Source organism: Lepus europaeus, chromosome 21, assembly GCF_033115175.1.
Source record: "Lepus europaeus isolate LE1 chromosome 21, mLepTim1.pri, whole genome shotgun sequence".
Taxonomy (NCBI): Eukaryota; Metazoa; Chordata; class Mammalia; order Lagomorpha; family Leporidae; genus Lepus; species Lepus europaeus.
This window is the reverse complement of record NC_084847.1, coordinates 23,107,025-23,126,961: the sequence shown is the minus strand read 5'-3', so window position 1 is coordinate 23,126,961 and position 19,937 is coordinate 23,107,025. Positions and strand designations below refer to the sequence as shown.

General features: G+C 41.1%; 1 pseudogene; it reads left to right on the top strand.

The window, feature by feature from the left end:
• The first annotated feature begins 18,835 nt into the window (after window positions 1-18,835).
• LOC133751115 (U2 spliceosomal RNA) lies at window positions 18,836-18,986 on the top strand (annotated as a pseudogene).
• The last annotated feature ends 951 nt before the right edge of the window (window positions 18,987-19,937 follow it).

Sequence of the window (19,937 nt, the reverse complement as noted above, 5' to 3'; positions counted from 1 at the left end):
ACCTAACAAAAGCCATAATTAGAATAACTATCTACTTTAAATCAATCAATTGTTAACATAAGATCAATTGCTAACATAAATGAGTAGGGGAGCAAGTCATATCCAATTCATAATAGAGAGACTTCCATTTATTAAAGGTCAACGATAGTGTTCCACCATTCAAATGACACAGTAAAAAGAGTGTAAAGACAGGCAGAGAAACACAAGTTAAGGGGGATTCCAGAAGTAGCATGAAAAACATATGGCAATATGGACTAAGAAATAGGAAACATGTCAGTGCAGCTGTTCAGACACCTCAGCAGTCATCTGAACGATATAAAACAAAATTTAATCCTCACTTCAATGTGAATAGTAAAGTTATAAATGATGGTCATGGTTTAATATCGAAAGTGAAATCATGTGTATTTCTCCATGAATAATGAAAACCTCAGTTGATGTTTTAGGGAGGAAACTTTGCTGACTGGGTGTCAATTCAAGTGGATTAGCAATGTATCTTTTTTCATAAATCATTTCACCTGTAACTCACTCATTCAAATAAATAAAATAAATCTTAAAAAATCAGTAGTGAGAACTGAAATGTTGATATTAATTTTCTTTTATTCTTCATAGATTTCATGCTAATGTTGGAAGACTATTGGGATTGCAGCAAACTTTTAGCTTATATGTGCTATGGGCCTGATCAAGGTAGAGCATCTAAATTGGTATGTCTCTGCGGCCTGTCATCAACAGCATTGCAGCATACTCAGGGCTGGTGGCTTTCAGGATTCCAACTGTGTTCCGCTGGAGGAAATGGGAAAAGAAAGAAGGACCAAGAATGAAACTAGTGTTAGGTAGTTAAATACTTTAAAACCTTGTTTGGAAGTTGTACTCAATTGTTTCTTACTCAAGTTACTGAAATCACAGATACATAAATGTGAGTATTTCAAAAAGTTGATAAAAAATTGAGTTAAAAGTTTGTTTTGGTGCAAAAAGTGTTGAGATGTAATTCAAAATAATTCATGTAGGAGGTACCTTTCTCTGAAGGGAGGAGAGAACTTCCACTTTAACTATTGCCTTGTCTAAATAAGATCAGAGTTGGTGAACTCAAGAGGTTTCCATTGACTTGGAAGCTCATGACAAGAGCCTCGGGTAATCACTGATGCCATAAAAAAGAGTGTCAATTGTTAAATCAACAGCAGGAGTCACTGTGCACTTACTCCCCATGTAGGCCCTCTGTCCTTAATGTGCTGTACTATGTGAATTAATGGTATAACTAGTACTCAAACAGTACTTTATACTTTGTGTTTCTGTGTGGGTACAAACTGTTGAAATCTTTACTTAGTATATACTAAATTGATCTTCTGTATATAAAGATATTAATTGGGCCGGCGCCGCGGCTCACTAGGCTAATCCTCCGCCTTGCGGCGCTGGCACACCGGGTTCTAGTCCCGGTCGGGGCACCGATCCTGTCCTGGTTGCCCCTCTTCCAGGCCAGCTCTCTGCTGTGGCCAGGGAGTGCAGTGGAGGATGGCCCAAGTGCTTGGGCCCTGTACCCCATGGGAGACCAGGAGAAGCACCTGGCTCCTGCCATCGGATCAGCGTGGTGCGCCGGCCGCAGCGCACCTACCGCGGCAGCCATTGGAGGGCAAACCAACGGCAAAAGGAAGACCTTTCTCTCTGTCTCTCTCACTGTCCACTCTGCCTGTCAAAAAAAAAAAGATATTAATTGAAAATGAATCTTGATGAAGAATGGGATGGGGGTGGGAGATGGGATGGTTGCAGATGGGAAGATGGTTATGGGGGAAAAAGCCACTATAATCCAAAAGTTGTACTTTGGAAATTTATATTTATTAAATAAAAGTTTTTTTAAAAATTCATGTAAAATGTGTAGTACAGGGGTAGACCTGTGGCCTTCCAGTTAATATACCAGTTGGAACATCCGCATTCCATTTCAGAGTATCAGGTTTTGAATTACAACTCCTCTCTTTAAACAAACAAACAAAAAAAAACAACTATTTACTTTGAAATTTAGTGTTTAAAGAGTGAGACAAGGAAGCCAGAAACTAGGAATGTCTGGGCCTCCTACATCAGTGGCAGGGGCCCCATCATTTGGGCCTGCTTCCTCTGCTTATTCCAGACCATTCTCAGGCAGCTGGATGGTAAGTGGAGTAGCTGGGACACAAACCATGGCCCATACAGGACGCTGGGTCACAGGTGGCAGCTTTAACACCATGTCACAACACTGCCCCTTCCCCAGCTCCTCTCTTAATTCCAGTTTCCTACTAATGAGCATCCTGGGATGTAGCAGGTGATGGCACAAGTATTTGAGTCCCTGTAACTCAAATGGGAGACCACGATTAAGTTCCTAGCTCCTGGCTTCAGTGTGGCCCAATCCTAGCCATCGAGAACATTTGGAGTAAGAACCAGTGGAGGAGATGAGGGCACTCGCCCTCTCCCAAATAAATAAAGTTCTAAATTAAGAATTAAACAAAGACAATATTTACCTGGTAGGACTGTTACAAGAGATTGATTCTGTTAAAATTATTTTCCTAACTCAATTAAGATCAAATCCCACTAAGGAATCCTCCAATTTGGCAAAGTAATTAACAATTCATCTTAAATAATGTAAACACTACCAAAAGAACACTAAAAAGAAGAATAAGCAGGCAGAAACTTGATACTGTGACAGACATCAAAATGCTTTATTGATAAAGAAGCAAAGGTGGTGCTGTTCTGTGTCATGAAGCAGACAGTAGCACTCAGAAACAGAACCTAGGGACTTAAGATAAAATAAAGTGACTTTTAACCTAATGCCAAAAGATGAACTGTTGGGTACAAAGAGAGTCTCTGAAAAGCTGTTTTTAGAAGAAGCTCTTAAATATTACGCTATGCTCCAAAAGTCGTCATGGACTAAAGATTTACTTAGGGAAAATCGCAAGAGGTGAAAGAAAACCTTAAAGATAAACCTGAGCCAAAGAGCGAACAACAGGAGGTGTGCATAAGTGGGTTTGCGTGTTTTCTACAAGACGCGCATTGAGTTCTCACAGACTTTCACATAATGACACATACCGCCACACATACTGCAGGAACTCAAGAAAACAGCCTTTTGTTGTGGATCCACTAAACTTCAAGGGATACTGGCTGGGACCCAGAAGGATGTAGAAGGCGCCATAACCGAGGGGCAAGGAGGGTTTTCCTGGAAACCAGGCCTTCAACGGGGTGAAGTTTCCACCACTGGAGTCCCAGGTGAGTGCAGAGATGGCTTGCGCACAGCTATGAGTCTTCCTTTTGCAAAACTTCCCTGACACTCAAGCAAGTCTGACCAACTTTTACAGGCAAAACAATCACTCTGTCTTGGGAACCCCTGGAGCTTGCATGTGAGCAGGGACCTGGCCCTCCTTGCCACCCCACGCCCCCACCCCCACCCTCTCCACACAAGCATTCCACAGTTGCTTGGCTACCCTTATCCGCACAGAGTCAGTCCAGGGCTCCGGAGCCACTGGCAGGGGCGATGAAGAAGATTTTCACATTGCGGGGTAGGAAGAGCCAGAGGCTCTCGGGCTTCTCCGTCGCTACCTCTGAGGATTCCGGGAATCAGTCGTGGCTGGCCTACCGTCCGCGCCACAAGGTCCTCGAGAAGATTTGGCTGGGAGAAAATGACAGGGACCAGAAGAGGTAAGGGGACGGCGAGCTGGCAGTGACGGGGAGAAGCCCGCACCTCCCCGGGCCCTCCTGTCACCGGGATGCAGGGTCACCACCTGTGCTGACACCGCAGGGCCTGGGACAGGGAACCGAGCACCTCGGCCTGGGACAGGGAACCGAGCACCTCGGCCTGGGACAGGGAACCGAGCACCTCGGCCTGGGACAGGGAACCGAGGACCTCGACCTGGGACAGGGAACCGAGCACCTCGGCCTGGGACAGGGAACCGAGCACCTCGGCCTGGGACAGGGAACCGAGCACCTCGGCCGGCTGCTGAGAAGCTACAACAAAGCCAAAACTTCAGCTGCTTCTTGTCTACGCGTAATTCTCCTTACAGACTGCTTTATTGGACACTTAAAGTGGTATCAGCAACCAAACTCGATAAAGCTTAGTGTACACGTTAAACACACACACACACACACACACACACTGCTGCATGCATTATAGCGAAGTGGACATGAGAGAAAAAATTTCCATAATATATCAGATTCCGGGCTGAAATTCTTTGAGTGGAATCCAGTATCCCTTTTATATCCGTGCACACATTTCCTATCAGTGCACACCTGCCCTTACTGAAAGATCTGGGAAGGAAACATTGACGTGGGAAGATTGTTTCATGTTCCTGAACAGGAAGACTCGTTTTTTCTCAAAATGTGAGCTCCTTATCTGTTTTTCTATTTTATATAAATCAAATAAAACAGGAGGGGCTTAAACTTTTTGAGTTACACATGCTCTTATTGTTTTGATGACACTGACTTGTAATATATAAAGAATGGCCTTGTGGTTGTAAAAAATGTGTAAATTTCCATATTTTACTGACCACTGAACAGACCAATAAATGAAGACAAGTGACTAAAAATCCAAATATATGTAAAAATTTACAAGTTGATAGTGGTTACATTTCATATTACTAGGCAAAGGTGGATTATTTACAAATGATGCCTGTTAATTTGGAAAAACTGGCTAGGATTTTATGTCACAAAACTACATTCTTGATGTACTAAATATTACCAATTTTAAATACACAAAACGAGAAAAGTGCTAGGAGAAAACACAGTACCTATCAATAGCTTTGTGTGGTCAAAAGCCTTACTAATGGTTTCCTCAAAAGCAAGCATTCTGAAGGTTCATTGAGTAAAATAAAAACTAAATCCCCCTGGCATTTGGCACAGGAGTTCAGATGCCACCTGAGACACCTGCATTCCATAGATGCCTGAGTTGAAGTCTCAGCTCTGCTTCCAATTCCAGCTTTCTGGGGATGTAAGCCTGGGGGTGATGGAAGTGAAGGTGCAAGTAGTTGGGTCCCTGGCACCCAAATGGGAGACAGAGATTTCTGGGTTCCTGGCTTTAGCATGCCCCAGGCCTGGCTGTTGTGGGCACTTGAAGAATCAACCAGAAAATAGAAAGTTCTTTCTGCCTCATCCACTTGCTATCTCTCTTCTTTTTAAACAAAAAGAAAATAAATAATGAATTTAAAAATTAAAATGACTTGTATAACAGGAATAACAAAATAAATGACATCTATTTGCCAAAACACTTACAAAATATATATTTCAGATGAAAAATCCACTTTACAGAGAATTCTTTGAAATAAACAAAGTGCTTTTTTTTGCCAATTAGCAGCCCATGGCATAGAAAAAAGGATTTATTGCCCTTGGTAAGAGAAGAAATTTTTAATAATTTATTTATTTGATAATTGTCCCTTTGGGACTGGCTTATTTCAGTATGGTGTTTTCTAGATTCCTCCATTTTGTTGCAAATGACCAGATTTCATTTTTTTACCACTGTGTAATATTCCTTAGTTTACATATCCCATAATTTTTTTATCCAGTCTTCCATTGACAGGCATTTAGCTACTGTGGATTGAGCTGCAATAAACATGGAGGTGCAGATAGCTCTTTTATTTGCTGATTTAACTTCCCTTGGGTAAATTCCGAGGCTAGGTCATATGGTAGGGTTATATTCAAATATCATATATCCTCCCTGCTCTGTGACAACTAACTGAGCACCTAAAAGGAAACCTGTAGAAGTGAAACTGACACTATGAGAAGCAATGACTTGATCAGCCCTTGTTCTGACTGTCTAGGAACAGCTTACTATTTTATTCTTTTTAGTATTTCCTTTTTCTACTTAATACCATTGGTTGAACTCTTTACTTAACACAAAATTATTCTTAGTTGTTTAAATCCAATTGAAAATTGATCCCTGTAAAAAATATATTAGTGTGAATAAGAGAGGGAGATGTTCTGTTCGGCACATGTTCCCAAGGACTTACACCTAAGAGTAAAGCTAAGAATTTGTCATGGGACTCCAAATTCCATTATGTTGGCAGGTGCTAATGTCATCTTACATGTTAAAGTGGTCATATTCAGTGTATAACTGATCATATAGATAGAACTAAGTGTCAAAGGGATCACATAAATAAGACCAAGTGTCTGCTAATAATAATAGGTAGAATTAAAAAGGAGAGTGATCCAACATGAGAAGCAGGATATACAGCAGACCCATAGAATGACAAATGCCTTAAACAGCACTCTGGCCTCAGAATCAGCCCTTAGTGCATTCAGATCTGGCTAATAAGGGGTCATCAAAGCAGGATGTACTTTTCTCTGAAGGGATGAGAGTGCTTCTACTTTGCTTGTGGCCCTCTCTAAATACTGATGGAGTTTGTGGACTCAAAAGGCTTCCATAGCCTTGGCAGCTCATGACAGGAGCCTCGGGTGATCACTGACATGAATAAGAGTGTCAATTGTTAAACCAACAACAGGATTCACTGTGCATTTTGCTCCCCATGTAGGACCTCTGTCCTTAATGAGTTGTACTATGAGAATTAACAGTAAAACTAGTCTGCAAACAGTAGTTTATACTTTGTGTGTCTTTGTGGGTGCAAACAGTTGAAATCTTTACTTAGTATAGAGTTGATCTTCTGTGTATAAATATAATTAAAAATGAATCTTAATGAAGAATGGGATGGGAGAGGGAGTAGGAGGTGGGGCGGTTTGGGGATGGGAGGGTGGTTATGGGGGGAAGAACTGCTATAATCCAAAAGTTGTACTTATGAAATTTATATTTATTAAATAAAAGCTTTCTAAAAATAACTTATTTATTTGAAAGACAGAGGTACAGAGATGGAAAAGTTGGTGGAGAGAAAAAGAGAAGGAGGGAGAGAGGGAGGGAAGGAGAGAGAGAGAGAGAAGCAGGGACTTACGGAGGGAGGGAGAGAGGAAGGATGTCTTATCTACTGTTTACTTATCAAATATTCACAACAGCCAAGTCTGGCCAGACTGAAGCCAGGATCCAGGAACCCCATCCTGGTCTCCTACATGAGTTTCAGGGGCCCAGATACTTAAGCCACTTTCCACTGCCTTCCCAAGCACATTAGCAAGAAATAGGATCAGAAGTTCAGCGGGTGGGACCCAAACCAGAACTCTGATATAGGATGCTGGAATTCAGTGACAGCTTAACTCATTGCACTACAATGTCAGGCCTCAAGACAAAAACTTTCAGTTAAAATGGGAATTAAAATATTGTTTTCTATTTATGAATTTGTGAGAATAAAGAGCAGAATGTACAGTGTTTCTTAAAGGTTATGTTGCCTGTGACTTTTAAAATAAACAATTTCATGTTATGTATTGTACCACATTTAAAAATGCATGCATTCTACTCTTCAATTATATTATACAATAGTATATTTCAAAAGTAGCCAAAGATAAATCAATTTATTTACCCAGCACTACTTAAAATAGCAACTTACTAAGAAGAACTCCCAATGGATGTTACAAACTATAATGCATCCACAGGATGCAGTAATGTATGACCACTGAAAGTGGCACAGACAGATAGATATATGTGGGCATGCACAGACATATCTGGTATCCCAAGTAAGAAAAAATCAGTTTATGCATATGTTAGCTAAGAAAATGTACAAAATATGATAAAAGGTGATATTTCAGGCTTGTGATTTATATGTGAAATTTTCTTTTTTATTTGTTATCTCTACAATGAACACACAAAAATTCTAATAAAAGCTTACTAACAGAAGAATCCTTGGAAAGAGGAAAAATATGAATCTTGCAAGATAAAAATGAGTTACTTGCAATTAAATTTTTATGGATTATTTTTACTAACTTTTAACCTCTTCCAAAGTAAAGGAAATCTTTTTATCTGTGTTTCTATTATTATTCATGCTTTTACTTATATATTTTTCATACTATAAACTTTATTGTTTATGTATTGATAATAACCATTTTATATCATGTGTCCTTATGAAAATTTAAAAAACAGCAAATATAAATGGTCATTACTATAGAAAAGTTATTTCTTTACCTTGTGGAGTTTTTCTTTAAAAAGATGTTGAACTTGCCAACTGTATTTAATCATTCCTGCAATCCATTTATCAAATTTGACCTGAACACATATTACATAGTAAACATATTCTCTCAGGACTCTAGCATATTTCAAAACTTTGCCTTTCTGTCTAGTATCAGCAAGTTGAGAATTAAAATTGAAGTAATGAGGGGCAGGTGCTGGGGCAAGGTTAATGCACCCATATGGGCTCTAGTCATGGCTGCTCCTTTTCCAGTCCAGCTTTCTACTATGGGCTGGGAAAACAGTAGAAGATGGCCTGAGTGCTTGGGCCCCTGCACCCACATGGGACACCTGGAAGAAGCTCCTGGCTCCTGGCTTTGGATTGGCACAGCTCCGGCCATTGCAGCCAACTGGGGAGTGAGCCAGAGGATGGAAGACCTCTCTCTCTCTCTTTCTCTCTGTTCCTCTCCTTCTCTCTCTGTGCAACTCTGACTTCCAAATAAATTAAAAAAATCTTTTTTAAAAGAGCAAATTTAATTATATAAAGGATAATCAAATATACAGATAACTGATCTCTCACACTTTTATGTATTTTTCTCTAAAGACTTGACATCAAACCTCATCTTGGTGATCCATTGTCTAAATCAGAAGAAAAAGACTACGATTTTGATGCCAAGGTAAAATACTCTATTATGAAACAAATTTTCTTGGTCAGAATTTAGTTTTATATATTATTTACTTATAAAATTGAGCGGTGCTCTATGTATCATCATCTCATATGTTTGATGGAAAGTTGGTTACAGAAAATAATTTTCTAGAATATGATTAGCTGTAATTTTAAAATGCTTTTAGCTTGGTAAATATGAAAAATTAGTATACACTTTAAAAAAGGTAAGAGTGAAAAGAATGGGCTGAAAAATATATAGGGGAACATTAATAGGAAATACTTTACTGCACTAGAGGGAATATAAAATTTGGTCAAGGATGCATTTGTAAAACACTGTGTGACTTAAATCATATCAACCTTTTAGAATGGGTATGCCTAAACAAATCATGAATGATCCAAAATAGCTGTTATAGTAATCATGGAATCTCCCTGGTGTGCTTCAGTTCTGAAACTGTTAGCATATGTTAGGGAATGTTTTTTCTTTTCTTGGATCTTTTATTTTGCCATCATGTAATTTTTAGGAGACAATTTTCCCCTATTTCTTCTTGGTTCTGAAATTTAACTATTACGATATTACAAATTGTGGAAATTTCAATTTTGGGTCACAATGGATCCCACTCTTTTTTCTAAGTCATTCCATTAATTGCATAGTTAAAACTCTGCATATAATATAATACATGTTTTTTCCCAGTACAATAATAAGTTCTAGAAGCAGAAACTCTTAACGGCATATGAAAAAACTTAATTTCAGAAAAATTTTTAAAGATTTATTTTATTTCTTTGAAAGACAGAGTTAGAGAGGTAGAGACAGAGAGAGAGGCTTCCATCCATGGTTTGCTTCCCAGATGGCTGCAACAGCTGGAGCTGCACCAATCTGAAGCCAGGAGATTCCTCCGGGCCTCCCACATGGGTGCAGAGGCCCAAGCACTTGGGCCATCTTCTGCTTTCCCATGCCACAGTAGAGAGCTAGATCAAAAGAGGAGCAGCTGGGACTAGAACCGGTGCCCATCTGGGATGCCAGCACTTCAGGCAGGGCATTAACCCTCTGCACCACAGCACCAGCCCCAGAAATATTTTGGATTGTTTTTTGTTAAAAAAAAAAATCTACATTAAATCCTTATATCACATTCTAAAGATTAAACTTTTAGAAATTTTTGTATTTGGTACTATAAATATTCATGTAAGTTCCTTCATCACTGAGAGCTATTGGAAATTAGGTAATATTTATACATTTCCTAGAGCACTTAGAAATAAGGTATTAAAAGGGAGATCCAAGATGGTTAAATAGGGAGATACATGTTGATTTTGGCCTGAGAGAGATAAAGAAAAGCAGAGTAACTGCATTCCCAGGAGAAGCTGAAGAGAGGTTTGCAGTGGAAATTCTACAGAAAGAAGAGAGACACCATGGAGCAGTGTGGACAGTACGAACACCCCAGCAGTGAGTGGGGAAATCACCAACAACTCCCGCAGCCAGGGACTGTAGGAGATACCATTTGCCTGAAGTGAAATGAGAGGAGTCTGCAGCAGCCTGTTTGACTGGTGATATCACCAAAGGGAGATCTTTGCAGACTAAACCTGTTTTGATTTTGGCCTGGAGCACTAGCAGGGTCAGGGTGTCCACCTAACTTCATGAAGGGAGAACACATGGTTTTCTTCTGATCCCCCCATAAGGGCACCTGGCAACTAGCAGGGAAGAAACACCATCTTAATAAGACAAGCAGAGACTGTTGTGGCTTGCTCGCATGCACAACTAGGGAATGTTATTGTAGGGATAAACTCAAAGTCCCCACTGACTTTGATTCTGGATTGTTGGGTGGCAGGGGGCAGGAAGCCCACTTAGGCTTTCCGCCCCTTACCCTATCATGTGCACCCAGACTCAACCTACCAAGGTGGAGCACTGACAAGCAGCTGGCTCTGGGAAAACCTCTAGAATGTAGAAGGACAGCCTGCTCCCTGTGCCTGTGGAGCCCTGCATGCTATGACTGAGAATTCTGTAACGCCATGATAGGGCATGGGGGATAGCTGGTTCTCTAGGAAATCACCGTATCCAGCTTCTGAGGCTCAGGTTTCACTGAGGGCCTGGGGTGGGTCATTGCAGAGGGTTCTGGACTCACACTGAGGCAACACAGATCCTTTCTGTGGTTCCTGTGAATGTGTGGGTGGGGAATGTAACCACTGTGGGCTCGCCCTGTGCATGGGAATGGGTGGGGAATTTCATAGTCAGAGAAGATCCTTCTGAATTTGATACTGAAGCTGCTGCCTGAAGGGTAAGAATGCACCATCCCTGTGATAGTCTAGGAAGAGGAAAGAATGCACCGAGTCCTGGAACAGTGGATCTCATTCAAATATCATTTTGTTTTTAGCATTGGGGAATGGCCAGGATATATGAAATGGAATAACTATATTTATTGTCATTTTTATATTATATGTGATAAGAAAATGTGTAAATAAGTGCCTGGCATATTTGGGAAGCTAAGGAAATAAATACTGCTTAAATATTGCTGTAACTTTTTGAAGATATCAACTGGGAAAAATTGACTTTAGTATCAATATATGTTTCTCTTTTAAACTTAACTGCTTTTAAAATTTGAAATTCGTTTATTTGCTTAGAACCTGTGAAGTATTTATGTAACTTATTGTTGACACTAATTATTACAGCATATTTCTAAATGTCCTCTTCAGAAATATGTTGGCAAATATGGGCCTGCTGATCAAAGAAGGAAAGATATAAATGGACAACTACAAGGTAAAAGCTAATTTTTTACAAAATTCATTTGACAGAATGTTTGTTTAAAATATGAGCACAGATAAGTTCTAATAATAAAAGAAACTAACCTATTATAGCATAGTAAGGAAAAAGGTAAGTGAAATGCTGATAAGTTTTGCATTTTACCAGGCATCAACAACAGCTTAAATTGTGAGAGCCACTAAAGAAACTGAATTTTAGTTCCATTTAAAGGGAATTTTTGATATGAGGAAAATCAAGACACAGAGAAGAAGTGAAAAAGAGGAAATAAGAGTAAGAAAGGTAGAGGATACAGGAAGTAAAAAGAAGTAGTTGAAACAGGTATATCGAGTGGAGGATGATAAAATAATTCTATTTTTAACATTTTAAATAGTGAATTTTTCGCAATGACATAATTTTAATCCACTCTATAATCACAGGTTTAATTCACCACTAACCATAACATTCAACAAATAGAAAGTAGGAAGACCACAGTTCCACAGGTATATAAGCAATCATTCCACAAGATTCCCTTGCATCCCTGTAAATTTTTGTATTCTATATTAATTGCCACATATCAGAGAAAACATGGTATCTGTCTTTTGAGGACTGGCTTATTTTAAGTATAATGGTTTCCAGTTGCATCCATTCCGTTGTGAAACACAGGACTTCATTCTTTTTAGAGCCTTGTAGTATTTCATAATGTACATACACCACATTTTATTTCCTCAGTCATCAGTGGATGGACATTTGGTTGATTTCATATCTTAGCTATTATGAATTGAGCTGCAAAAACATGGTTGTACAGATCACTTTTTTTAAACTTTTATTTAATAAATACAAATTTTCCAAAGTACAGCTTTTGGATTACAAGATCACTCTCTCATACACTGATTTCTTTTCATTTGGGTAAATTCCCAGGAGGCAGATAGCTGGGACACTCGGTATACCTGTCTATGTTCAGATTTTTGAGGTATCTCCATACTGTCTTCCGCAGTGGTTATAGCAGTTTACATTCCCAACAGTGGATTAGGGTAACTTTTTCCCCACATCATGTCCAAGATTTTATATTTGTTGATTTCTGTATAAGAGACCTTCTACAGGGGTTTGAGGTGAAACCTCATTGTGGTTTTGATTTATATTTCCCTGATAACTAGTGATCCTGAGCATTTTTTCATGTATCTATTTGACATTTGAATTTGATCTTTTGAAAAATGTCTGTCAAGACCTTTGCGCATGTATTTTTTTAAAGATTTTATTTATTTATTCAAAAGTCAGAGTTACACAGAGAGAAGGAGAGGCAGAGAGAGGTCTTCCATCCACTGGTTCACTCCCCAATTAACTGCAACAGCCAGAGCTGTGCTGATCTGAAGCCAGAAGCCAGGAGTTTCCTCCAGGTCTTCCCACATGGGTACAGTGGCCCAAGGACTTAGGCCATCTCCTACTGCTTTCCCAGGCCATAGCAGAGAATTGGATCAGAAGTAGAGCAACCGGGACTCAAATTGGCAGACATATGGGATGCTGGCACTACAGGGAGTGGCTTCTGGTACACCACAGCGATAGCCCTGACGCCCATTTCTTAATTGGATTGTTTGTTTTGTTGCTGTTGATTTTCTTGAGCTATTTATTTAATTAATTTTATTATTTGAAAGGCAGAGTTAGATGCAGAGAGAGAGAGAGAGAGAGAGAGAGAGAGAGAGAGAGACCTTCCATCCACTGATTCACTGCCCAAATAACCACAATGGCCAGAGCTGGGCTGATCTGAAGTCAGGAGCTTCTTCCGGGTCCCCCATATGTAAGCAGGTGCCCAAGGACCTGGGCTGCCCTTCACTGCTTTCCTAGGCCACAGCAGAGAGCAGGATTGGAAGTGGAGTAGCTAAGTCTTGAACCAGCACCCATAGGGGATGCTGGCACCGCAGACATCAGCTCTACCTACTACACCATACTGTCAGCCCCTATCAGGAAGTCTTTTCCTAGGCCAATGTCTTGCAGAGGTACCCTGACATTTTTCTCTAGTAATCTGATAGTATCATGTCCTGGATTTATATCCTTGATTCATTTTGAATTTATTATTGTAGAAAGTATAAAGTAGGGGTCTTTTTTTTCTTCTGCACATATAGATCCAATATTCCCAGCACCTTTAAGAGACTATCTTTTCTCCAATGAGTGATTTTAGGTAACTGTTAAAGATTAATTAGTTATAGATGCATGTATTAATTTCTGGAGTGTCTATTCTGTTCCACTGGTCTACATGTCTATTTTTGTGCCAGTACTTGGCTGCTTTGATTATAACTGCCCTTTAGTATGTCTTGAAATCTGGTATGGTTGTGCCTCCAACTTTGTTTCTGTTTGAGATTGTTGTAGCTATTCAGGGTCTCATAGCTTCCATAGCAATCTTAACATCCCTATTCTAGATCTGAGAAAAATGTTGTTATTTTAAATGTTGTTATTCATGCTTAATGGCTCTAAAACTTCCACTGAATAACAATGGTGAACATTTACTATTCATTTATTTGAAAGGCAGAGTTGCAGAGAGGCAGATGGAGAGAAATAGAGAGAGAGGGAGGGAGGGAGGGAGGAATCTTCCAACTGCTGGTTTGCTCTCCAAATGGCCTCAATGGCCAGAGCTGTGCCAATCTGAAGCCAGGATCCAGGGGCTTTTTCCAGGTCTCCCATGTGGGTTTGAGGGCTCAAAGAGTTGGGCCATCTTGTACTGCTTTCCCAGGCCATAGAAGAGAGCTGGATCAGAAGTGGAACAACTGAGACTCAAACTGGTGCCTACATGAGATGCTGGCACTGCAGGTTGCGGCTTTACCTGCTACACCACAGCACCAGACCTATGTCTGCCCTTCTCTCTGGCATCACTGAACTTCTTGGTGATGCCCGCTTCACCAGCCCCTATTTTTCAGACAACTACACCCCTGTTTCATGTTTTTCCCTCTCTTGATAATGCTTTGCATGCTGTCACTTTTTTGTGTCCTCTACATATTTTAAACTAACCTCAGTCTTTAAATCTCAGATCAGGAATCATCTGTAAAAGAGTCATCTATGTCATCTTAATTTACATCCTTTAAACCCCAGTGCCTAACACTTATCAGGCACACAATAAAAACTGACTAAAATAAGTAAAGACTCTTCATACAAAGACAGTTATCCTACTCTGCTCTAGAACATTGGAAGTTATTCCTTGTATCCAACTGTACTCCTGAACCCATTTACCAACCCCTCTCCATTCCCTCCCACCTCCTCTTTCTATCCTCTCATAATCACTGTTTTACTTTGTATTTCTATGAGATCCATCTTTTCAGCTTTCACAAGTAAGAAGACACAGTTTTTATCTTTCTTAGCCTGATCTATTTCACTTAATATAGTGTCCTCCAGATTCATCCATGTTGCTTTAAATGACAGGATTTTATGCTTTATTGTGACTGAACAATATTCCACTGTGTTTATCTAACTATGTTTTCTTGATCTATTCATCTGTTCCTCTGTCAATGTAACACCTGGATTGATTCTATATTGTGGTTATTTTATATCTTTATTTTATAAAGATTACAGCTTTTATCTAACTGTTCCACATGGCACATGTAAGTAATTATATAGATCTGTCAAGGAAACTAGTCTTAACAATGCAAATTACAGTATATTAAATGTATCAGACTTAGGACACATTTCTTGCTATAGTGGTCTAGAAAGCCTTTTTATATTTGGAGCTTACCTACACCAAGGAAACACAGCATATGACTACAATAAAAGTCACTATACAAGAACAATTTTTTCTGCTATTACAGACTCTTACAAGAAAACAAAACCAAAGAGGCAAACGATCAAGAAGCTACTATGTGACAATTGGAGTAAAAACAATGATAAACACATAGAACCTGAATTAGAAAAACATAGTTTTTCTCTACCACAAAATGACTTACAAATTACAGCCTGGGAAAAGCAAGAAATTCTTAAAGAAAATCAAAATAACCAGCCACAGGTCTGTATAAACTTAAATTTATAGTTTAATATTTTTAATTTGCTTTAATATATTATTGTTATAGCATAGACCAAGTGAAAATATATTTGATACCAGATTTTAAAATTAATAGATCATAATTTAATAGTCAATATAAAATATTTAGTTAAAAACAAGATTTGGAATTCAGAACTTTGGAATTGAGAAAAAAACCCTAAATATTATTTGCTTTTCCATTCATATATACTTCTTCCATGATGCAAAAAGTAATGTAAAATATTGACTCCTATGATTAAGTCATTAATTTTTGTACAGTTTTATGTTGTTGACCATTGAGTTGGTTGAAAAAGTTATCATTGCCAATGGTTCAAAATTTGCAGTTTTTTATTCCTAGACTTTAATACCAAAGTTAAAAAATTTCATCTGCTTGGAATGTAACCGGCTTGAGCATCTACATTCAGGGAGAGAATTCGGTAAAAAATCAACCCAGTTGCCTTTTTTTTTTTTTTTTTTTTTCCTGACAGGCAGAGTTAGACAGTGAGAGAGACAGAAAGAAAGGCCTTCCTTTTTCTGTTGGTTCACCCCCCAAGTGGCTGCTATTGCAGGTGCTTTGCAGCCGGCGCATGATCCGAAGCCAGGAGCCAGGTGCTTCTCCTGGTCTCCCATGGGGTGCAGGGCCCAAGCACTTGGGCCATCTTCCACTGCACTCCCTGGCCACAGCAGAGAGCTGGCCTGGAAGAGGAGCAACCGGGCCAGAATCCGGTGCCCCGACCGGGACTAGAACCCGGGGTGCTGGTGCCACAGGCGGAGGATTAGCCTAGTGAGCCGTGGCGCCGGCCCCCAGTTGCTTATTAAGAGTCACAATTTCTGGGCGGGGTCGGCGGTGCGGAGCGGTGGGGAGCTGCGGGGAGCGGCGGCGCCGCCTCTGCCTGGTGGGAAGGCCCTGGCCTGAAGGGTCGTTCTTGTGGCGAAGCAGTGAAAGCGGTAATGAGACCAGCTTGGTTTGCGGGCGCGTTTCCTCAGAATAACAATGTGACGTCAGGGGTCGCTTCGGCCACCCGTACCCGCGGGAACAGAAACCTCCGAGGACGGTCCACGCCTGCCCACGAGGCCAGCACTCAGTCCTCACAGATAAGGGGCGCGGATTCGGGATGCCGAGTCGGCGCTGAGCGGGGACTGGTCTGGGGCAAGAGTTGGACGGGCCGGGGCGCCCTGGAAAAGGAGTGGATTTTGGTTCCTGTTTGGCAGAGTTCTAGTCCACTGGTCCACGCCCTGGATTCCTGCGAGGACCTCGGCGTGGGTGGCCGGAACCCGCTGCCCGTCAGCGGTCCGCAGCCGGCATCGCTAGTGGGTTGTGCGGCCTCTCCTGGGGGGGGGGGGTGGGGGCAGCCTTCTGTCTATCAGCATGTCACTTCGTGTGATCCAGGTTCTGACGCTTGGGACGCCACGACCAGGATGTGTGGGGACTGGGCCACAGGCGAAAAGCCCTTCCAGTGAGAGAGGGATTGGAGGACACAGTGGGGCCGGTGCAGCCCCTCTCGTCTGGCTGGGTTTAAGCTCACATCCCATGTTAGAGCGCCCGGGATTGAGCCCTGGCTCAGCCTCAGAGTCCAGCTCTGTCCCTGCCATCACCCAGGAGACCGAGGTCGAGTCCCAGGTCCTCCCCCAGCTCCCACTGTTGTGGGCTTTGGGGGAGTGAGCCCGAGGAGGGGAATCTGTGTGTGTGTCTGGCTCTGCCTTCCAAGTTAAAATGAGAGGTAATAAATATAGTTTAAAAGTAAAAGCTTGCCCAGGATGCCGTCCTGTCTAATAAATTCCCCTCTAGCAAGCAGACGGGAGAAATGTGTTGGCTCTGCCTTCAGAACGTGTTCAGGATCTCACAGCTGCCACGTGATCAGATCCCCATGGTCCGTGTTCTTCCACCGGGTTAGGTTGTTGCAGTAGCCCAACAAGTCCACTCAAGCCTTCACAGTCAAAGCGAGGTGGTTTTTTTTGTTTGTTTGTTTGTTTTCTTTTTTCCTGAGATTCAGGCTGAGTTCCAGCTGGTTCACTCCCTGAAACACCTCCAAGAGCAGGACCGCTGCTGCAGCCGGGAGTTGGCGCTCAGTCCACATTTCTCGTGTGGGTGGCAGGCACCGGACTACCTAGCTGCTAAGTAACCATCTGTCTGGACCCAGGGCACACAGCCGGAGCACAGCTGAGACTGAAACCCCGGCACTCTTGGGTGGTTTCTGGGTGTCCGTCCAAAGTGGCATCTTAACTGCTAGGCCAAGCACCACCCCCAAAATGATCTCTTTTATTATTATTATTATTTGGAAGGCAGAGTTACTGAGAGAGAAGAGAGCAAATTCTCCCATCCACCTGTTTGCTCTCTGCCAGAGTCCAGCTCCAGCCGGTCCAGGGGTTCCCGGAGGTGTGGAGGAATGAGAGACACCTGCACAGCCAAGGCTGATGGCCTGGCTCTGATGAGAGAGCACTAGACTTTATTTTTATACCCTACATTACATCTGCTGTTCATTTTACACATTCTTTACTGTTCTCATACATTTCCATCCACTTTAAACCATTGACCTTGTACTATGTGTAACCCTTCCCTAATTCCTATTTCCATAGCTGTGTAACAATTTCTTTGATTTTAAATATTTACTTGATATTTACGATACAATAGAACAGAGACTCAAAGTAACGATAAATTATATAATAATCGATTAGAAAAAACATAGTGGGGGCCGGCGATGTGGTGCAGTGGGTTGAGGCCCTGGTCTGAAGTGCCGGCATCCCATATGGGCACTGGTTCTAGTCCTGGCTGCTGCTCTTCCTATCCAGCTCTCTGCTGTGGCCTGGGAAAGCAGTGGAGGATGGCCCAAGACCTTGGGTCCCTGCACCCACATGGGAAACTGGAAGAAGCTCCTGGCTTGGGATCAATGTAGCTCCGGCAGTTGAAGCCATCTGGGGAGTGAACCAGAGGAAGACCTCTCTCAGTAACTCAGTCTTTCAAATAAATAAAAATAAATCTGAAAAAAAAAAACAAAACAAGACAAAAAAAAGTCACAATTTCTACCATGGGACCTTTGATAAGTACAGACAACTTTCTAACTTGTTATATTTTAAGCAAAAAAAGCTAAGTATTATAAACTATTTTAGCCACTGTCATTATTGGATATTATAATATAATAGAACTAGACAGGGACAGATTATATGAACAGGTACTTCAAACTGTCATAGTAAATAATTTGAATTAAAGCTTAGGAATTTCTTTAATTAGGATCAATTTATTTTGTCCCCTAATAATTTAACATTTGCCTACCTTGCAGTTAGTTACTTTTCTAAAATACATGTAAATGCACTGTAGGGGATCATTATTGAAGGTATAGTAATGTAAAATGTTTTTAAGTTAGTAAACCTCTATCCTATCAAAAATAACTTCCTAATTCATTTCTCATCAATTTAACACATGATGAACAAAGTTTATTTCAAATAAACACTGACACTATCACTTCTGGGCTTTTTGGCTAAGATCAAGTGTAGTATCAAATAAACACTGACAAAATTAAGTCTTCTTGTTTGCATTTTTCTCTTATATTAAATTAATGTAAGTTACTTTTTACTTTTTTAACAATCCAATGATTTGGGAGTAGCTAAATATACAGTAAGAAGTTCAACAATTGTATTATAATTACTTTCTGTGTTTTATTTGCCCACACTTGATTACATAAATTTCATTTAAGAACTTTCACTGGCAAGTGGCAAGATAGTGGAATAGGAAGGGAGCACACTGATAGTACGGGAAGACACAGTTTAATAAAAGTGGAGATACTGCAGGTTCAAGGATGAGTAGGAGAAGAAACAGCAGAGGAAACTCTTCCGGAACTAATGATTCACAGTGGACCTGTGTGGAGAGCGTGGGAGCCCAAGTTCAGGACACCAGTGGCAGAATCAACATACCAGCGCTGGAACACGAGGTGCCGAACCTCAATAGCCCGAGACACCAGCGGGAAAGCGGAAAGAGGAGACTAGAGTGAACAAGGCTTGAAACTCCGTGGGGAAAGGTTCGCCAGGCTAACTAGAAGAGAGAGAGGGAAAAAAAAGTGACTGATATGGACACGAGTTTCTCTCTCTCCGCTCACCCCTCAAAGGTGAGCAAGACAAAGAGCAGGCGCCATTTTGGACATACGTCATAAGCAGGGTGACCTCAGGTCTGCACCAGCCCTGAGCCTAGCAGAAAAACCTGACTCTGGGGGGGTGAAATAACAGGAGATTAGGATCTATCTTGGCAACCCAGTGGGAGACTGCAGGAGAATTGGAGCCCACGCCGAGGGCAGCAGAGATTCCCTGTGTGGTCCTTGGGAAAGAGCTTCTGATCTCTGGCTCCTGTGGGTATATCATTCGCCTGCTAACTACCTCCAATTACATTCAGCTGTGTGGAGCTGTGTGAGAGATTTACCACGCCTAACCTAGGAGTCCTTCTCCAGGTGTGGAGAAGGACAGAGGCATCTTAGTACAGGAAGCTTATAGAACCCCTAATAAACATGACCAAAAGAGATCCTCACCACGACATGTTGTAATCAAACTCACCACAGTGAAACATAAAGAA